At 44.5% G+C, this 19506-nt stretch overlaps 18 non-coding genes and 4 pseudogenes across 18 annotated transcripts; all 22 read right to left on the bottom strand.

Moving 5' to 3' along the window:
• Positions 1–258: 258 nt before the first annotated feature.
• On the bottom strand, positions 259–377 carry LOC142517306 (5S ribosomal RNA). Its single transcript, XR_012813059.1, has one exon. It is a non-coding gene; the product is annotated as a 5S ribosomal RNA (ribosomal RNA).
• Positions 378–1045: 668 nt separating this feature from the next.
• Positions 1046–1163, bottom strand: LOC142514590 (5S ribosomal RNA). Its single transcript, XR_012810478.1, has one exon. It is a non-coding gene; the product is annotated as a 5S ribosomal RNA (ribosomal RNA).
• Positions 1164–2220: 1057 nt separating this feature from the next.
• Positions 2221–2341, bottom strand: LOC142509064 (5S ribosomal RNA). Its single transcript, XR_012807253.1, has one exon. It is a non-coding gene; the product is annotated as a 5S ribosomal RNA (ribosomal RNA).
• A 310-nt stretch (positions 2342–2651) lies between these two features.
• LOC142507562 (5S ribosomal RNA) lies at positions 2652–2772 on the bottom strand. Its single transcript, XR_012805817.1, has one exon. It is a non-coding gene; the product is annotated as a 5S ribosomal RNA (ribosomal RNA).
• A 325-nt stretch (positions 2773–3097) lies between these two features.
• On the bottom strand, positions 3098–3218 carry LOC142516070 (5S ribosomal RNA). The gene has a single exon (XR_012811884.1). It is a non-coding gene; the product is annotated as a 5S ribosomal RNA (ribosomal RNA).
• Positions 3219–3900: 682 nt separating this feature from the next.
• LOC142515956 (5S ribosomal RNA) lies at positions 3901–4019 on the bottom strand. Its single transcript, XR_012811775.1, has one exon. It is a non-coding gene; the product is annotated as a 5S ribosomal RNA (ribosomal RNA).
• A 1968-nt stretch (positions 4020–5987) lies between these two features.
• Positions 5988–6107, bottom strand: LOC142511180 (5S ribosomal RNA; annotated as a pseudogene).
• A 684-nt stretch (positions 6108–6791) lies between these two features.
• LOC142514688 (5S ribosomal RNA) lies at positions 6792–6910 on the bottom strand. The gene has a single exon (XR_012810571.1). It is a non-coding gene; the product is annotated as a 5S ribosomal RNA (ribosomal RNA).
• A 684-nt stretch (positions 6911–7594) lies between these two features.
• LOC142508388 (5S ribosomal RNA) lies at positions 7595–7713 on the bottom strand. Its single transcript, XR_012806602.1, has one exon. It is a non-coding gene; the product is annotated as a 5S ribosomal RNA (ribosomal RNA).
• Positions 7714–8397: 684 nt separating this feature from the next.
• On the bottom strand, positions 8398–8515 carry LOC142515493 (5S ribosomal RNA). Its single transcript, XR_012811336.1, has one exon. It is a non-coding gene; the product is annotated as a 5S ribosomal RNA (ribosomal RNA).
• A 684-nt stretch (positions 8516–9199) lies between these two features.
• On the bottom strand, positions 9200–9318 carry LOC142512926 (5S ribosomal RNA). The gene has a single exon (XR_012808900.1). It is a non-coding gene; the product is annotated as a 5S ribosomal RNA (ribosomal RNA).
• Positions 9319–10004: 686 nt separating this feature from the next.
• On the bottom strand, positions 10005–10123 carry LOC142513993 (5S ribosomal RNA). The gene has a single exon (XR_012809910.1). It is a non-coding gene; the product is annotated as a 5S ribosomal RNA (ribosomal RNA).
• A 685-nt stretch (positions 10124–10808) lies between these two features.
• On the bottom strand, positions 10809–10927 carry LOC142507366 (5S ribosomal RNA). The gene has a single exon (XR_012805626.1). It is a non-coding gene; the product is annotated as a 5S ribosomal RNA (ribosomal RNA).
• A 684-nt stretch (positions 10928–11611) lies between these two features.
• On the bottom strand, positions 11612–11730 carry LOC142506412 (5S ribosomal RNA). Its single transcript, XR_012804706.1, has one exon. It is a non-coding gene; the product is annotated as a 5S ribosomal RNA (ribosomal RNA).
• A 688-nt stretch (positions 11731–12418) lies between these two features.
• Positions 12419–12537, bottom strand: LOC142514913 (5S ribosomal RNA). Its single transcript, XR_012810786.1, has one exon. It is a non-coding gene; the product is annotated as a 5S ribosomal RNA (ribosomal RNA).
• A 685-nt stretch (positions 12538–13222) lies between these two features.
• On the bottom strand, positions 13223–13342 carry LOC142516992 (5S ribosomal RNA). Its single transcript, XR_012812757.1, has one exon. It is a non-coding gene; the product is annotated as a 5S ribosomal RNA (ribosomal RNA).
• A 684-nt stretch (positions 13343–14026) lies between these two features.
• LOC142516270 (5S ribosomal RNA) lies at positions 14027–14145 on the bottom strand. The gene has a single exon (XR_012812073.1). It is a non-coding gene; the product is annotated as a 5S ribosomal RNA (ribosomal RNA).
• Positions 14146–14827: 682 nt separating this feature from the next.
• LOC142512280 (5S ribosomal RNA) lies at positions 14828–14944 on the bottom strand (annotated as a pseudogene).
• A 683-nt stretch (positions 14945–15627) lies between these two features.
• Positions 15628–15746, bottom strand: LOC142513843 (5S ribosomal RNA). The gene has a single exon (XR_012809768.1). It is a non-coding gene; the product is annotated as a 5S ribosomal RNA (ribosomal RNA).
• Positions 15747–16427: 681 nt separating this feature from the next.
• LOC142510694 (5S ribosomal RNA) lies at positions 16428–16546 on the bottom strand (annotated as a pseudogene).
• Positions 16547–17230: 684 nt separating this feature from the next.
• Positions 17231–17349, bottom strand: LOC142506935 (5S ribosomal RNA). Its single transcript, XR_012805206.1, has one exon. It is a non-coding gene; the product is annotated as a 5S ribosomal RNA (ribosomal RNA).
• A 1478-nt stretch (positions 17350–18827) lies between these two features.
• Positions 18828–18941, bottom strand: LOC142512085 (5S ribosomal RNA; annotated as a pseudogene).
• Between the last annotated feature and the right edge of the window lie 565 nt (positions 18942–19506).

Genomic DNA, 19506 nt, shown 5'->3' with positions numbered 1-19506 from the left:
AAGTTTAACCGAAGCTGAAAATCGAAATAAAAGGTTCTTAGAGAAGGAATTCGGTTAAAATCTCGCCAGCTCATTGCGGAGAAATGAGTCTCGTTCGTTTGCCCGTTTACAATCAAATTAGGCTACAATTTTGTCCAAATCCGGAAGTGCCCGTGCTACGTTAATTTCACATGTCTTATCTTGTACCGATCGAGATTCAGATGATTTGAGCCGAAAATTGTTTGTCAACAAGCAATCAAAAATAGAAAAATACGAAAAAGAGTGCAACACGAGGACTTCCCAGGGGGTCACCCATCCTAGTACTGCTCTCGTCCATGCACGCTTAACTTCGGAGTTCTGATGGGATATGGTACATTAGTGCTGGTATGATCGCACCCGACATTGAGTGGGAGTTCGAGTACGTGTGGAGCGGGCGGCGAAGGACAACATGCGGCACTACTCTCGCCCAATCATAACCATGAAGTTAAGCGTTCTGGCGCGATGGCAGAGCTAGGATGGGTGACCACCCTGGGAAGACCTCGTGTCGCGATCGTTTACGTAAATTATGGATAAAACAGTCGAAATTATTGTTTTTAATGAGTTAACCGTCTCCGGAGTAATCTGCGTCATACCCTTCCGCACAGAACCGGCTCACGACAACAAAAATCGATAAATGTTCCCAGGAAATAGAAAAAAAAATTAGAAGAAGGAAATAACGAATGTAAAGCTATTATTATGCCTGGGCTACGATAAAATAGAACCGGAATCGAATTTTGAACTTCCTAGGCGGATTTCTCGAGGAAACGAAAGCTGAACAGAAGCGGTAAATCGCAAATTAGAGGGTCTTAGAGAAGGAATTCGGCTAAAATCTCGTCAGCTCATTGCGTAGTAATGAGTCTCGTCCGTATGCCCGTTTACAATCAAATTAGCCTACAATTTTGTCCAAATCCGGCAGTGCCCGAGCCACGTTGATTTCACATGTCTTATCTAGTCCCGATCGAGATTCAGATGATTTGAGCCGAAAATCGTCAGTCAACAAGTAATCAAAAATAGAAAAACACGAAAAGGGGTGCAACACGAGGACTTCCCAGGGAGTCACCCATCCTAGTACTGCTCTCGCCCAAGCACCTTAACTTCGGAGTTCTGATGGGATCCGGTGCATTAGTGCTGGTATGATTGCACCCGACATTGAGTGGGATGTTTATTCTTATATCCCTCGAGTACGTGTGGAGCGGGCGGCGAAGGACAACACGCGGCACTACTCTCGCCCAATCATAACCATGAAGTTAAGCGTTCTGGCGCGCTGGCAGAGCTAGGATGGGTGACCACCCTGGGAAGACCTCGTGTCGCGATCGTTTACGTAAATTATGGATAAAACAGTCGAAATTATTGTTTTTAATGAGTTAACCGTCTCCGGAGTAATCTGCGTCATACCCTTCCGCACAGAACCGGCTCACGACAACAAAAATCGATAAATGTTCCCAGAAAATAGAAAAAAAAATAAGAAGAAGGAAATAACGAATGTAAAGCTGTTATTATGCCTGGGATACGATAAAATGGAACCGAAATCGAATTTCGAACTTCCTAAGCGGATTTCTCGAGGAAACGAAAGCTTAACAGAAGCGGTAAATCGCAAATTAGAGGGTCTTAGAGAAGAAATTCGGCTAAAATCTCGTCAGCTCATTGCGTAGTAATGAGTCTCGTCCGCTTGCCCGTTTACAATCAAATTAGCCTACAATTTTGTCCAAATCCGGCAGTGCCCGAGCTACTTTCATTTCACATGTTTTATCTGGTCCCGATCGAGATTCAGATGATTTGAGCCGAAAGTCGTCTGTCAACAAGTAATCAAAAATAGAAAAACACGAAAAGGGGTGCAACACGAGGACTTCCAAGAATGTAAAGCTATTATTATTCCTGAGATACGATAAAATGGATCCGGAATCGAATTTCGAACTTCCTGAACTGATTTCTCGAGGAAACGGAACATTAACAGAAGCGGTAAATCGCAAATTAGAGGGTCTTAGAGAAGAAATTTAGCTAAAATCTCGCGAGCACTTTGCGGAGTAATGAGTCTCGTCCGTTTGCCCGTTTACAATAAAATTAGCCTACAATTTTGTCCAAATCAGGCAGTACCCGAGCTACAGTGATTTCACATGTCTTATTTGGTCCCGATCGAGATTCAGATGATTTGAGCAGAAAATCGTCCGTCAACAAGTAATCAAAAATAGAAAAACATGAAAAGGGGTGCAACACGAGGACTTCCCAGGTGGTCACCGATCCTAGTACTGCGCTTTCGCCCAAGCACGCTTAACTTTGGAGTTCTGATGGGATCCGATGCATCAGTGCTGGTATGATCGCACCCGACATTGAGTGGGATGTTTATTCTTTTATCCCTCGAGTACGTGTGGAGCGGGCAGCAATGGACAACACGCGGCACTGCTCTCGCCCAATCATAACCATGAAGTTAAGCGTTCTGGCGCGATGGCAGAGCTAGGATGGGTGACCTCCCCGGGAAGACCTCGTCCGTTTGCCCGTTTACAATCAAATTAGCCTACAATTTTGTCCAAATCCGGCATTACCCGAGCTACTTTCATTTCACATGTCTTATCTAGTCTCGATCGAGATTCAGATGATTCCGTCAACAAGTAATCAAAAATAGAAAAACATGAAAAGGGGTGCAACACGAGGACTTCCCAGGTGGTCACCGATCCTAGTACTGCGCTTTCGCCCAAGCACGCTTAACTTTGGAGTTCTGATGGGATCCGGTGCATTAGTGCTGGTATGATCGCACCCGACATTGAGTGGGATGTTTATTCTTTTATCCCTCGAGTACGTGTGGAGCGGGCAGCAATGGACAACACGCGGCACTGCTCTCGCCCAATCATAACCATGAAGTTAAGCGTTCTGGCGCGATGGCAGAGCTAGGATGGGTGACCTCCCCGGGAAGACCTCGTCCGTTTGCCCGTTTACAATCAAATTAGCCTACAATTTTGTCCAAATCCGGCATTACCCGAGCTACTTTCATTTCACATGTCTTATCTAGTCTCGATCGAGATTCAGATGATTTGAGCCGAAAATCGTCTGTCAACAAGTAATCAAAAATAGAAAAACACGAAAAGGGGTGCAAGACGAGGACTTCCCAGGGGGTCACCCATCCTAGTACTGAGCTTTCGCCCAAGCACGCTTAACTTCGGAGTTCTGATGGGATCCGGTGCATTAGTGCTGGTATGATCGCACCCGACATTGAGTGGGATGTTTATTCTTATATCCCTCGAAGACGTGTGGAGCGGGCGGCGATGGACAACAAGAGGCACTGCTCTCGCCCAATCATAATAATGAAGTTAAGCGTTCTGGCGCGATGGCAGAGTTAGGATGGGTGACCTCCCTGGGAAGACCTCGTGTCGCGACCGTTTACGTAAATTATGGTTAAAAGAGTCGAAACAATTGTTTTTAATGAGTTAACCGTCTCCGGAGTAATCTGCGTCATATCCTTCCGCACAGAACCGGCTCACGACAATAAAAATCGATAAATGTTCCCATAAAATAGAAAAAAATAAGAAGAAGGAAATAACGAATGTAAAGCTATTATTATGCCTGGGATACGATAAAATGGAACCGGAACCGAATTTCAAACTTCCTAAGCGGATTTCTCGAGGAAACGAAAGCTTAACAAAAGCGGTAAATCGCAAATTAGAGGGTCTTAGAGAAGGAATTCGGCTAAAATCTCGTCAGCTCATTGCGTAGTAATGAGTCTCGTCCGTTTGCCCGTTTACAATCAAATTAGCCTACAATTTTGTCCGAATCCGGCATTGCCCGAGCTACTTTCATTTCACATGTCTTATCTGGTCTCGATCGAGATTCAGATGATTTGAGCCGAAAATTGTCTGTCAACAAGTAATAAAAAATAGAAAAACACGAAAAGGGGTGCAACACGAGGACTTCCCAGGGGGTCACCAATCCTAGTACTGCTCTCGCCCAAGCACGCTTAACTTCGGAGTTCTGATGGGATCCGGTGCATTAGTGCTCGTAAGATCGCACCCGACATTGAGTGGGATGTTTATTCTTATATCCCTCGTGTACGTGTGGAGCGGGCGGCGATGGACAACACGCGGCACTGCTCTCGCCCAATCATAACCAAGAAGTTAAGCGTTCTGGCGCGACTGCAGAGCGAGGATGGGTGACCTCCCTGGGAAGACCTCGTGTCGCGACCGTTTACGTAAATTATGGATAAAACAGTCGAAATAATTGTTTTTAATGAGTTAACCGTCTCCGGAGTAATCTGCGTCACACCCTTCCGCACAGAACCGGCTCACGACAACAAAAATCGATAAATGTTCCCAGAAAATAGAAAAAAAAATAAGAAGAAGGAAATAACGAATGTAAAGCTATTATTATGCCTGGGATACGATAAAATGGAACAGAATCGAATTTCGAACTTCCTAAGCGGATTTCTCGAGGAAACGAAAGCTAAACAGAAGCGATAAATCGCAAATTAGAGGGTCTTAGAGAAGGAATTCGGCTAAAATTTCGTCAGCTTATTGCGTAGTAATGAGCCTCGTCCGTTTGCCCGTTTACAATCAAATTAGGCTACAATTTTGTCCAAATCCGGCAGTGCCCGAGCGACGTTGATTTCACATGTCTTATCTGGTCACGATCGAGATTCAGATGATTTGAGCCGAAAATCGTCTGTCAACAAGTAATCAAAAATAGAAAAACACGAAAAAGGGTGCAACACGAGGACTCCCAGGGGGTCACCCATCCTTATTCTTATATCACTCGAAGACGTGTTGAGCGGGCGGCGATGGACAACACGCGGCACTGCTCTCGCCCAATCATAACCATGAAGTTAAGCGCTCTGGCGCGATGGCAGAGTTAGGATGGGTGACCTCCCTGGGAAGACCTCGTGTCGCGAACGTTTACGTAAATTATGGATAAAACAGTCGAAATAATTGTTTTAAATGAGTTAACCGTCTCCGGAGTAATCTGCGTCATACCCTTCCGCACAGAACCGGCTCACGACAACAAAAATCGATAAATGTTCCCAGAAAATAGAAAAAAAAATAAGAAGAAGGAAATAACGAATGTAGAGCTATTATTATGCCTGGGCTACGATAAAATAGAACCGGAATCGAATTTTGAACTTCCTAGGCGGATTTCTCGAGGAAACGAAAGCTGAACAGAAGCGGTAAATCGCAAATTAGAGGGTCTTAGAGAAGGAATTCGGCTAAAATCTCGTCAGCTCATTGCGTAGTCATGAGTCTCGTCCGTTTGCCCGTTTGATGGGATCCGGTGCATTAGTGCTGGTATGATCGCACCCGACATTGAGTGGGATGTTTATTCTTATATCCCTCGAGTACGTGCGGAGCGGGCGGCGATGGACAACACGCGGCACTGCTTTCGCCCAATCATAACCACGAAGTTAAGCGTTCTGGCGCGATGGCAGAGGTAGTATGGGTGACCTCCCTGGGAAGACCTCGTGTCCCGATCGTTTACGTAAATTATGGATAAAACAGTCGAAATAATTGTTTTAAATTAGTTAACCGTCTCCGGAGTAATCTGCGTCATACTCTTCCGCACAGAACCGGCTCACGACAACAAAAATCGATAAATGTTCCCAGAAAATAGAAAAAAAAATAAGAAGAAGGAAATAACGAATGTAAAGCTATTATTATGCCTGGGATACGATAAAATGGAACCGGAATCGAATTTCGAACTTCCTAAGCGGATTTCTCGAGGAAACGAAAACTTAACAGAAGCGTTAAATCGCAAATTAGAGGGTCTTAGAGAACGAATTCGGCTAAAATCTCGTCAGCTCATTGCCTAGTAATGAGTCTCGTCCGTTTGCCCGTTTACAATAAAATTAGCCTACAATTTTGTCCAAATCCGGCAGTGCCCGAGCTACTTTCATTTCACATGTCTTATTTGGTCCCGATCGAGATTCAGATGATTTGAGCCGAAAATCGTCTGTCAACAAGTAATCAAAAATAGAAAAACACGAAAAAAGGTTCAACACGGAACTTCCTGACTTCCCAGGGGGGTCACCCATCCTAGTACTGTTCTCGCCCAAGCACGCTTAACTTCGGAGTTCTGATGGGATCCGGTGCATTAGTGCTGGTATGATCGCACACGCCATTGAGTGGGATGTTTATTTTTATAACCCTCGAGTACGTGTGGAGCGGGCGGCGATGGACAACACGCGGCACTGCTTTCGCCCAATCATAACCACGAAGTTAAGCGTTCTGGCGCGATGGCAGAGGTAGTATGGGTGACCTCCCTGGGAAGACCTCGTGTCCCGATCGTTTACGTAAATTATGGATAAAACAGTCGAAATAATTGTTTTAAATTAGTTAACCGTCTCCGAAGTAATCTGCGTCATACCCTTCCTTACAGAACCGGCTCACGACAACAAAAATCGATAAATGTTCCCAGAAAATAGAAAAAAAAATAAGAAGAAGGAAATAACGAATGTAAAGCTATTATTATGCTTGGGATACGATAAAATGGAACCGGAATCGAATTTCGAACTTCCTAAGCGGATTTCTCGAGGAAACGAAAACTTAACAGAAGCGTTAAATCGCAAATTAGAGGGTCTTAGAGAAGGAATTCGGCTAAAATCTCGTCAGCTCATTGCGTAGTAATGAGTCTCGTCCGTTTGCCCGTTTACAATCAAATTAGCCTACAATTTTGTCCGAATCCGGCAGTGCCCGAGCTACTTTCATTTCACATGTCTTATCTGGTCCCAATCGAGATTCAGATTATTTGAGCCGAAAATCGTCTGTCAACAAGTAATCAAAAATAGAAAAACACGAAAAAGGGTGCAACACGAGGACTTCCCAGGGGGTCACTCATCCTAGTACTGCTCTCGCCCAAGCACGCTTAACTTCGGAGTTCTGATGGGATCCGGTGCATTAGTGCTAGTAAGATCGCACCCGACATTTAATTGGATGTTTATTCTTATATCCCTCGTGTACGTGTGGAGCGGGCGGCGATGGACAACACGCGGCACTGCTCTCGCCCAATCATAACCATGAAGTTAAGCGTTTTGGCGCGATGGCAGAGCTAGGAGGGGTGACCTCCCTGGGAAGACCTCGTGTCGCGACCGTTTACGTAAATTATGGATAAAACAGTCGAAGTAATTGTTTTTAATTAGTTAACCGTCTCCGGAGTAATCTGCGTCATACCCTTCCGCACAGAACCGGCGCACGACAACAAAAATCGATAAATGTTCCCAGAAAATAGAAAAAAAAATAAGAAGAAGGAAATAACGAATGTAAAACTATTATTATGCCTGGGATACGATAAAATGGAACCGGAATCGTATTTCGAACTTCCTAAGCGGATTTCTCGAGGAAACGAAAGCTTAACAGAAGCGTTAAATCGAAAATTAGTGGGTCTTAGAGAAGGAATTCGGCTAAAATCTCGTCAGCTCATTACGTAGTAATGAGTCTCGTCCGTTTGCCCGTTTACAATCAAATTAGCCTACAATTTTGTCCAAATCCGGCAGTGCCCGAGCTACTTTCATTTCACATGTTTTATCTGGTCCCGATCGAGATTCAGATGATTTGAGCCGAAAATCGTCTATCAACAAGTAATAAAAAATAGAAAAACACGAAAAAAGGTGCAACACGAGGACTTCCCAGGGGGTCACCCACCCTAGTACTGCTCTCGCCCAAGCACGCTTAACTTCGGAGTTCTGATGGGATCCGGTGCATTAGTGCTGGTATGATCGCACCCGACATTGAGTGGGATGTTTATTCTTATATCCCTCGAGTACGTGTGGAGCGGGCGGCGATGGACAACACGCGGCACTGCTTTCGCCCAATCATAACCACGAAGTTAAGCGTTCTGGCGCGATGGCAGAGGTAGTATGGGTGACCTCCCTGGGAAGACCTCGTGTCCCGATCGTTTACGTAAATTATGGATAAAACAGTCGAAATAATTGTTTTAAATTAGTTAACCGTCTCCGGAGTAATCTGCGTCATACCCTTCCGCACAGAACCGGCTCACGACAACAAAAATCGATAAATGTTCCCAGAAAATAGAAAAAAAAATAAGAAGAAGGAAATAACGAATGTAAAGCTATTATTATGCCTGGGATACGATAAAATGGAACCGGAATCGAATTTCGAACTTCCTAAGCGGATTTCTCGAGGAAACGAAAACTTAACAGAAGCGTTAAATCGCAAATTAGAGGGTCTTAGAGAAGGAATTCGGCTAAAATCTCGTCAGCTCATTGCGTAGTAATGAGTCTCGTCCGTTTGCCCGTTTACAATCAAATTAGCCTACAATTTTGTCCGAATCCGGCAGTGCCCGAGCTACTTTCATTTCACATGTCTTATCTGGTCCCGATCGAGATTCAGATGATTTGAGCCGAAAATCGTCTGTCAACAAGTAATCAAAAATAGAAAAACACGAAAAAGGGTGCAACACGAGGACTTCCCAGGGGGTCACCATCCTAGTACTGCTCTCGCCCAAGCACGCTTAACTTCGGAGTTCTGATGGGATCCGGTGCATTAGTGCTAGTAAGATCGCACCCGACATTTAATTGGATGTTTATTCTTATATCCCTCGTGTACGTGTGGAGCGGGCGGCGATGGACAACACGCGGCACTGCTCTCGCCCAATCATAACCATGAAGTTAAGCGTTTGGCGCGATGGCAGAGCTAGGATGGGTGACCTCCCTGGGAAGACCTCGTGTCGCGACCGTTTACGTAAATTATGGATAAAACAGTCGAAGTAATTGTTTTTAATTAGTTAACCGTCTCCGGAGTAATCTGCGTCATACCCTTCCGCACAGAACCGGCGCACGACAACAAAAATCGATAAATGTTCCCAGAAAATAGAAAAAAAAAATAAGAAGAAGGAAATAACGAATGTAAAAGCTATTATTATGCCTGGGATACGATAAAATGGAACCGGAATCGTATTTCGAACTTCCTAAGCGGATTTCTCGAGGAAACGAAAGCTTAACAGAAGCGTTAAATCGAAAATTAGGGGTCTTAGAGAAGGAATTCGGCTAAAATCTCGTCAGCTCATTACGTAGTAATGAGTCTCGTCCGTTTGCCCGTTTACAATCAAATTAGCCTACAATTTTGTCTGAATCCGGCAGTGCCCGAGCTACTTTCATTTCACATGTCTTATCTGGTCCCGATCGAGATTCAGATGATTTGAGCCGAAAATCGTCTGTCAACTAGTAATCAAAATAGAAAAACACGAAAAAAGGGTGCAACACGAGGACTTCCCAGGGGGTCACCCATCCTAGTACTGCTCTCGCCCAAGCACGCTTAACTTCGGAGTTCTGATGGGATCCGGTGCATTAGTGCTAGTAAGATCGCACCCGACATTTAATTGGATGTTTATTCTTATCTCCCTCGTGTACGTGTGGAGCGGGCGGCGATGGACAACACGCGGCACTGCTCTCAGCCCAATCATAACCATGAAGTTAAGCGTTCTGGCGCGATGGCAGAGCTAGGATGGGTGACCTCCCTGGGAAGACCTCGTGTCGCGACCGTTTACGTAAATTATGGATAAAACAGTCGAAATAATTGTTTTTAATTAGTTAACCGTCTCCGGAGTAATCTGCGTCATACCCTTCCGCACAGAACCGGCGCACGACAACAAAAATCGATATATGTTCCCAGAAAATAGAAAAAAAAATAAGAAGAAGGAAATAACGAATGTAAAGCTATTATTATGCCTGGGATACGATAAAATGGAACCGGAATCGTATTTCGAACTTCCTAAGCGGATTTCTCGAGGAAACGAAAGCTTAACAGAAGCGTTAAATCGCAAATTAGAGGGTCTTAGAGAAGGAATTCGGCTAAAATCTCGTCAGCTCATTTGCGTAGTAATGAGTCTCGTCCGTTTGCCCGTTTACAATCAAATTAGCCTACAATTTTGTCCGAATCCGGCAGTGCCCGAGCTACTTTCATTTCACATGTCTTATCTGGTCCCGATCGAGATTCAGATGATTTGAGCCGAAAATCGTCTGTCAACAAGTAATCAAAAATAGAAAAACACGAAAAAGGGTGCAACACGAGGACTTCCCAGGGGGTCACCAATCCTAGTACTGCTCTCGCCCAAGCACGCTTAACTTCGGAGTTCTGATGGGATCCGGTGCATTAGTGCTGGTAAGATCGCACCCGACATTGAGTGGGATGTTTATTCTTATATCCCTCGTGTACGTGTGGAGCGGGCGGCGATGGACAACACGCGGCACTGCTCTCGCCCAATCATAACCACGAAGTTAAGCGTTCTGGCGCGACTGCAGAGCTAGGATGGGTGACCTCCCTGGGAAGACCTCGTGTCGCGACCGTTTACGTAAATTATGGATAAAACAGTCGAAATAATTGTTTTTAATGAGTTAACCGTCTCCGGAGTAATCTGCGTCATACCCTTCCGCACAGAACCGGCTCACGACAACAAAAATCGATAAATGTTCCCAGAAAATAGAAAAAAAAAATAAGAAGAAGGAAATAACGAATGTAAAGCTATTATTATGCCTGGCATACGATAAAATGGAACCGGAATCGAATTTTGAACTTCCTAAGCGGATTTCTCGAGGAAACGAAAGCTTAACAGAAGCGTTAAATCGCAAATTAGAGGGTCTTAGAGAAGGAATTCGGTTAAAATCTCGTCAGCTCATTGCGTAGAAATAAGTCTCGTCCGTTTGCCCGTTTACAATCAAATTAGCCTACAATTTTGTCCAAATCCGGCAGTGCCCGAGCTACTTTCATTTCACATGTCTTATCTGGTCCCGATCGAGATTCAGATGATTTGAGCCGAAAATCGTCTGTCAACATGTAATCAAAAATAGAAAAAAACGAAAAAGGGTGCAACACGAGGACTTCTCAGGAGGTCACCCACCCTAGTATTGCTCTCTCCCAAGCACGCCTAACTTCGGAGTTCTGATGGGATCCGATGCATTAGTGCTGGTATGATCGCACCCGACATTGAGTGGGATGTTTATTCTTATATCCCTCGAGTACGTGTGGAGCGGGCGGCGATGGACAACACGCGGCACTGCTCTCGCCCAATCATAACCACGAAGTTAAGCGTTCTGGCGCGATGGCAGAGGTAGGATGGGTGACCTCCCTGGGAAGACCTCGTGTCGCGATCGTTTACGTAAATTATGGATAAAACAGTCGAAATAATTGTTTTAATGAGTTAAACCGTCTCCGGAGTAATCTGCGTCATACCCTTCCGCACAGAACCGGCTCACGACAACAAAAATCGATTAATGTTCCCAGAAAATAGAAAAAAAAATAAGAAGAAGGAAATAACGAATGTAAAGCTATTATTATGCCTGGGATACGATAAAATGGAACCGGAGTCGAATTTCGAACTTCCTAAGCGGATTTCTCGAGGAAACAAAAGTTTAACAGAAGCGGTAAATGGCAAATTAGAGGGTCTTAGAGAAGGAATTCGGCTAAAATCTCGTCAGCTCATTGCGTAGTAATGAGTCTCTTCCGTTTGCCCGTTTACAATCAAATTAGCCTACAATTTTGTCCGAATCCGGCAGTGCCCGAGCTACTTTCATTTCACATGTCTTATCTGGTCCCGATCGAGATTCAGATGATTTGAGCCGAAAATCGTCTGTCAACAAGTAATCAAAAATAGAAAAACACGAAAAAGGGTGCAACACGAGGACTTCCCTGGGGGTCACCAATCCTAATACTGCTCTCGCCCAAGCACGCTTAACTTCGGAGTTCTGATGGGATCCGGTGCATTAGTGCTAGTAAGATCGCACCCGACATTGAGTGGGATGTTTATTCTTATATCCCTCGTGTACGTGTGGAGCGGGCGGCGATGGACAACACGCGTCACTGCTCTCGCCCAATCAAAACCAAGAAGTTAAGCGTTCTGGCGCGATGGCAGAGCTAGGATGTGTGACCTCCCTGGGAAGACCTCGTGTCGCGACAATTTACGTAAATTATGGATAAAATCAGTCGAAATAATTGTTTTTAATGAGTTAACCGTCTCCGGAGTAATCTGCGTCATACCCTTCCGCACAGAACCGGCTCACAACAACAAAAATCGATAAATGTTCCCAGAAAATAGAAAAAAAAAATAAGAAGAAGGAAATAACGAATGTAAAGCTATTATTATGCCTGGGATACGATAAATGGAACCAGAATCGAATTTCGAACTTCCTAAGCGGATTTCTCGAGGAAACGAAAGCTTAACAGAAGCGGTAAATCGCAAATTCAGAGGGTCTTAGAGAAGGAATTCGGCTAAAATCTCGTCAGCTCATTGCGTAGTAATGAGTCTCGTCCGTTTGCCCATTTACAATCAAATTAGCCTACAATTTTGTCCAAATTCCGGCAGTGCCCGAGCTACTTTCATTTCACATGTCTTATCTGGTCCCGATCGAGATTCAGATGATTTGAGCCGAAAATCGTATGTCAACAAGTAATCAAAAATAGAAAAACACGATAAAAGGGTGCAACACGAGGACTTCCCAGGGGTCACCCATCCTAGTACTGCTCTCGCCCAAGCACGCTTAACTTCGGAGTTCTGATGGGATCCGGTGCATTAGTGCTGGTATAGATCGCACCCGACATTGAGTGGGATGTTTATTCTTATATCCCTCGGTACGTGTGGAGCGGGCGGCGATGGACAACACGCGGCACTGCTCTCGCCCAATCATAACCAATGAAGTTAAGCGTTCTAGCGCGATGGTAGAGCTAGGATGGGTGACCTCCCTGGAAGACCTCGTGTCGCGACCGTTTACGTAAATTATGGATAAAACAGTCGAAATAATTGTTTTTAATGAAGTAACCGTCTCCGGAGTAATCTGCGTCATACCCTTCCGCACAGAACCGGCTCACGACAACAAAAATCGATTAATGTTCCCAGAAAATAGAAAAAAAAATAAGAAGAAGGAAATAACGAATGTAAAGCTATTATTATGCCTGGGATACGATAAAATGGAACCGGAATCGAATTTCGAACTTCCTAAGCGGATTTCTCGAGGAAACGAAAGCTTAACAGAAGCGGTAAATCGCAAATCAGAGGGTCTTAGAGAAGGAATTCGGCTAAAATCTCGTCAGCTCATTGCGTAGTAATGAGTCTCGTCCGTTTGCCCATTTACAATCAAATTAGCCTACAATTTTGTCCAAATCCGGCAGTGCCCGAGCTACTTTCATTTCACATGTCTTATCTGGTCCCGATCGAGATTCAGATGATTTGAGCCGAAAAATCGTATGTCAACAAGTAATCAAAAATAGAAAAACAATGAAAAAGGGTGCAACACGAGGACTTCCCAGGGGGTCACCCATCCTAGTAATTGCTCTCGCCCAAGCACGCTTAACTTCGGAGTTCTGATGGGATCCGATGCATTAGTGCTGGTATGATCGCACCGACATTGAGTGGGATGTTTATTCTTATATCCCTCGAGTACGTGTGGAGCGGGCGGCGATGGACAACACGCGGCACTGCTCTCGCCCAATCATAACCACGAAGTTAAGCGTTCTGGCGCGATGGCAGAGGTAGGATAGGTGACCTCCCTGGGAAGACCTCGTGTCGAGACCGTTTACGTAAATTATGGATAAAACAGTCGAAATAATTGTTTTTAATGAGTTAACCGTCTCCGGAGTAATCTGCGTCATACCCTTCCGCACAGAACCGGCTCACGACAACAAAAATCGATAATGTTCCCAGAAAATAGAAAAAAAAATAAGAAGAAGGAAATAACGAATGTAAAGCTATTATTATGCCTGGGATACGATAAAATGGAACCAGGAATCGAATTTCGAACTTCCTAAGCGGATTTCTCGAGGAAACGAAAAGCTTAACAGAAGCGGTAAATCGCAAATCAGAGGGTCTTAGAGAAGGAATTCGGCTAAAATCTCGTCAGCTCATTGCGTAGTAATGAGTCTCGTCCGTTTGCCCATTTACAATCAAATTAGCCTACAATTTTGTCCAAATCCGGCAGTGCCCGAGCTACTTTCATTTCACATGTCTTATCTGGTCCCGATCGAGATTCAGATGATTTGAGCCGAAAATCGTATGTCAACAAGTAATCAAAAATAGAAAAACACGAAAAAGGGTGCAACACGAGGACTTCCCAGGGGGCCACCAATCCTAGTACTGCTCTCGCCCAAGCACGCTTAACTTCGGAGTTCTGATGGGATCCGGTGCATTAGTGCTAGTAAGATCGCACCCGACATTGAGTGGGATGTTTATTCTTATATCCCTCGTGTACGTGTGGAGCGGGCGGCGATGGACAACACGCGGCACTGCTCTCGCCCAATCATAACCAAGAAGTTAAGCGTTCTGGCGCGACTGCAGAGCTAGGATGGGTGACCTCCCTGGGAAGACCTCGTGTCGCGACCGTTTACGTAAATTATGGATAAAACAGTCGAAATAATTGTTTTTAATGAAGTTAACCGTCTCCGGAGTAATCTGCGTCATACCCTTCCGTACAGAACCGGATCACGACAACAAAAATCGATTAATGTTCCCAGAAAATAGAAAAAAAAATAAGAAGAAGGAAATAACGAATGTAAAGCTATTATTATGCCTGGGATACGATAAATGGAACCGGAATCGAATTTCGAACTTCCTAAGCGGATTTCTCGAGGAACAAAAGCTTAACAGAAGCGGTAAATGGCAAATCAGAGGGTCTTAGAGAAGGAATTCGGCTAAATCTCGTCAGCTCATTGCGTAGTAATGAGTCTCGTCCGTTTGCCATTTACAATCAAATTAGCCTACAATTTTGTCCAAATCCGGCAGTGCCCGAGCTTACTTTCATTCACATGTCTTATCTGGTCCCGATCGAGATTCAGATGATTTGAGCCGAAAATCGTATGTCAACAAGTAATTCCAAAATAGAAAAACACGAAAAAGGGTGCAACACGAGGACTTCCCAGGGGGTCACCATCCTAGTACTGCTCTCGCCCAAGCCGTTAACTTCGGAGTTCTGATGGGCTCCGGTGCATTAGTGCTAGTATAGATCGCACCCGACATTGAGTGGGATGTTTATTCTTATATCCTCGAGTACGTGTGGAGCGGGCGGCGATGGACAACACGCGGCACTGCTTTCGCCCAATCATAACCACGAAGTTAAGCGTTCTGGCGCGATGGCAGAGGTAGTATGGGTGACCTCCCTGGGAAGACCTCGTGTCGCGATCGTTTACGTAAATTATGGATAAAACAGTCGAAATAATTGTTTTAAATTAGTTAACCGTCTCCGGAGTAATCTGCGTCATACCCTTCCGCACAGAACCGGCTCACGACAACAAAAATCGATAAACGTTCCAAGAAAATAGAAAAAAAAATAAGAAGAAGGAAATAACGAATGTAAAGCTATTATTATGCCTCAGATACGATAAAATGGAACAAGAATCGAATTTCGAACTTCCTAAGCGGATTTCTCGAGGAAACGAAAGCTTGACAGAATCGGTAAATCGCAAATTAGAGGGTCTTAGAGAAGGAATTCGGCTAAAATCTCGTCAGCTCATTGCGTAGTAATGAGTCTCGTCCGTTTTCCCATTTACAATCAAATTAGCCTACAATTTTGTCCAAATCCGGCAGTGCCCGTGCTACTTTCATTTCACATGTCTTATCTGGTCCCGATCGAGATTCAGATGATTTGAGCCGAAAATCGTCTGTCAACAAGTAATCAAAAATAGAAAAACACGAAAAAAGGTGCAACACGAGGACTTCCCAGGGGGTCACCCATCCTAGTACTGCTCTCGCCCAAGCACGCTTAGCTTCGGAGTTCTGATGGGATCCGGTGCATTAGTGCTAGTAAGATCGCACCCGACATTGAGTGGGATGTTTATTCTTATATCCCTCGTGTACGTGTGGAGCGGGCGGCGATGGACAACACGCGGCACTGCTCTCGCCCAATCATAACCAGGAAGTTAAGCGTTCTGGCGCGATGGCAGAGCTAGGATGGGTGACCTCCCTGGGAAGACCTCGTGTCGCGACCGTTTACGTAAATTATAGATAAACAGTCGAAATAATTGTTTTTAATGAGTTAACCGTCTCCGGAGTAATCTGCGTCATACCCTTCCGCACAGAACCGGCTAACGACAACAAAAATTGATAAACGTTCCAAGAAAATAGAAAAAAAATAAGAAGGAAATAACGAATGTAAAGCTATTATTATGCCTGGGATACGATAAAATAGAACCAGAATCGAATTTCGAACTTCCTAAGAAGATTTCTCGAGGAAACGAAAGCTTAACAGAAGCGTTAAATCGCAAATTAGAGGGTCTTAGAGAAGGAATTCGGCTAAAATCTCGTCAGCTCATTGCGTAGTAATGAGTCTCGTCCGTTTGCTCGTTTACAATCAAATTAGCCTACAATTTTGTCCAAATCCGGCAGTGCCTGAGCTACTTTCATTTCACATGTTTTATCTGGTCCCGATCAAAATTCAGATGATTTGAGCCGAAAATCGTCTGTCAACAAGTAATCAAAAATAGAAAAACACGAAAAAGGTTGTGCAACACGAGGACTTCCCTGGGGGTCACCCATCCTAGTACTGCGCTCGCCCAAGCACGCTTAAATTCGGAGTTCTGATGGGATCCGGTGCATTAGTGATTGTATGATCGCACCCGACATTGACTGGGATTGTTTATTCTTATATCCCACGAGTACGTGTGGAGCGGGCGGCGATGGACAACACGCGGCACTGCTCTCGCCCAATCATAACCATGAAGTTAAGCGTTCTGGCGCGATGGCAGAGCTAGGATGGGTGACCACCCTGGGAAGACCTCGTGTCGCGATCGTTTACGTAAATTATGGATAAGACAGTCGAAATAATTGTTTTTAATGAGTTAACCGTCTCCGGAGTAATCTGCGTCATACCCTTCCGCACAGAACCGGCTCACGACAACAAAAATCGATAACTGTTCCAAGAAATAGAAAAAAAAATATGAAGAAGGAAATAACGAATGTAAAGCTATTATTATGCCTAGGATACGATAAAATGGAACCGGAATCGAATTTCGAACTTCCTAAGCGGATTTCTCGAGGAAACGAAAGCTTAACAGAAGTGGTAAATCGCAAATTAGAGGGTCTTAGAGAAGGAATTCGGCTAAATCTCGTCAGCTCATTGCGTAGTAATGAGTCTCGTCCGTTTGCTCGTTTACAATCAAATTAGCCTACAATTTTGTCCAAATCCGGCAGTGTCCCGAGCTACTTTCATTTCACATGTCTTATCTGGTCCCGATCGAGATTCAGATGATTTGAGCCGAAAATCGTCTGTCAACAGTAATCAAAAATAGAAAAACACGAAAAAAGGGTGCAACACGAGGACTTCCCAGGAGGTCACCCATCCTAGTACTGCTCTCGCCACAAGCACGCTTACTTCAGAGTTCTGATGGGATCCGGTGCATTAGTGCTGGTATGATCGCACCCGACATTGACGTGGGATGTTTATTCTTATATCCCTCGAGTAAGTGTGGAGCGGGCGGCGATGGACAACACGCGGCACTGCTCTCGCCCAATCATAACCATGAAGTTAAGCGTTCTGGCGCGATGGCAGAGCTAGGATGGGTGACCTCCCTGGGAAGACCTCGGTCGCGATCGTTTACGTAAATTATGAATAAACAGTCGAAATAATTGTTTTAAGTGAGTTAACCGTCTCCGGAGTAATCTGCGTCATACCCTTCCGCACAAAACCGGCTACGACAACAAAATTGATAAATGTTCCAGAAAATAGAAAAAAAATAGAGAAGGAAATAACGATGTAAAGCTATTATTATGCCTGGGATACGATAAAAATAGAACCAGAATCGAAATTTCGAACTTCCTAAGAAGAGTTCCTCGAGGAAACGAAAGCTTAACAAAGCGTTAAAATCCAAATTAGAGGGTCTTAGAGAAGGAATTCGGCTAAAAGCTCGTCAGCATCATTGCGTAGTAATGAGTCTCGGCCGTTTGCTCGTTTACAATCAAATTAGCCTACATTTTGTCCAAATCCGGCAGTGCCTGAGCTACTTTCATTTCACATGTTTGATCTGGTCCCGATCAAAATTCAGATGATTTGAGCCGAAAATCGTCTGTCAACAAGTAATCAAAAATAGAAAAACACGAAAAGGGTGTCAACACGAGGACTTCCCCATGGAGGTCACCCATCCTAGTACTGCTCTCGCACAAGCACGATACTTCTAAGTTCTGATGGGATCCGGTGCATTAGTGCTGGTATGATCCACCCGACATTGAGTGGGATGTTTATTATTATATCCCCGAGTACGTGTAGAGCGGGCGGCGATGGACCAACACGCGGCACTGCTCTCGCCCAATCATAACCATGAAGTTAAGCGTTCTGGCGCGATGGAAGAGCTAGGATGGGTGACCACCCTGGGAAGACCTCGTGTCGCGATCGTGTTACGTAAATTATGGATAAAACAGTCGAAATAATTGTTTTTAATGATTTAACCATCTCCGGAGTAATCTGCGTCATACCCTTCCGCACAAACCGGCTCACGACAAAAAAAAAAATCGATAATGTTCCCAGAAAATAGAAAAAAAAATATAGAAGAAGGAAATAACGAATGTAAAGCTGTTATTATGCTGGGATACGATAAAATGGAACCGGAATCGAATATTCGAAACTTCCTAAGCAGATTCTCGAGGAAACGAAAGCTTAACAGAAGCGTTAAATCGCAAATTAGAGGGTCTTAGAGAAGGAATTCGGCTAAAATCTCGTCGTCATTGCGTAGTAATGAGGCTCAGTCCGTTTGCTCGTTACCATCAATGCCTACATTTTGTCCAAATCCGGCAGTGCCTGAGCTACTTTCATTTCACATGTTTTATTGGTCCGATCAAAATTCAGATGATTTGAGCCAGAAATCGTCTGTCAACAAGTAATCAAAAATAGAAAAACACGAAAATGGGTGTTGCAACACGAGGACTTCCCAGGGGGTCACCCATCCTAGTAGCTCTCGAAGCACGCTTAACTTCGGAGTTCTGATGGGATCCGGTGCATTAGTGCTGGTATGATCGCACCCGACATTGAGTGGGATGTTTATTTTATATCCCTCGAGTACGTGTGGAGCGGGCGGCGATGGACAACACGCGGCACTGCTCTCGCCCAATCATAACCATGAAGTTAAGCGTTCTGGCGCGATGGCAGAGCTAGGATGGGTGACCTCCCTGGGAAGACCTCGTGTCGCGACGTTTACGTAAATTATGGATAAAACAGTCGAAATAATTGTTTTAATGAGTTAACCGTCTCCGGAGTAATCTGCGTCATACCCTTCCGCACAGAACGGCTCACGACAAAAAATCGAAATCAATGCCAGAGAGAAAATAGAAAAAAAAAATAGAAGAAGGAAATACGAATGTAAGCTTATTATGCCTGGGATACGATAAAATGGAACCGGAATCGAATTTCGAACTTCCTAAGCGGATTTCTCGAGGAAACGAAAGCTTAACAGAAGCGGTAAATCGCAAATTAGAGGGTCTTAGAGAAGGAATTCGGCTAAAATCTCGTCAGTCATTGCGTAGTAATGAGTCTCGTCCGTTTGCCCGTTACAATCAAATTAGCCTACAATTTGTCCAAATCCGGCAGTG

This window comes from Primulina tabacum, chromosome 10, assembly GCF_025594145.1.
Source record: "Primulina tabacum isolate GXHZ01 chromosome 10, ASM2559414v2, whole genome shotgun sequence".
NCBI classification, from domain to species: domain Eukaryota; kingdom Viridiplantae; phylum Streptophyta; class Magnoliopsida; order Lamiales; family Gesneriaceae; genus Primulina; species Primulina tabacum.
The sequence above is the reverse complement of the archived record's forward strand: the minus strand, read 5'-3'. Positions and strand labels throughout refer to the sequence as shown.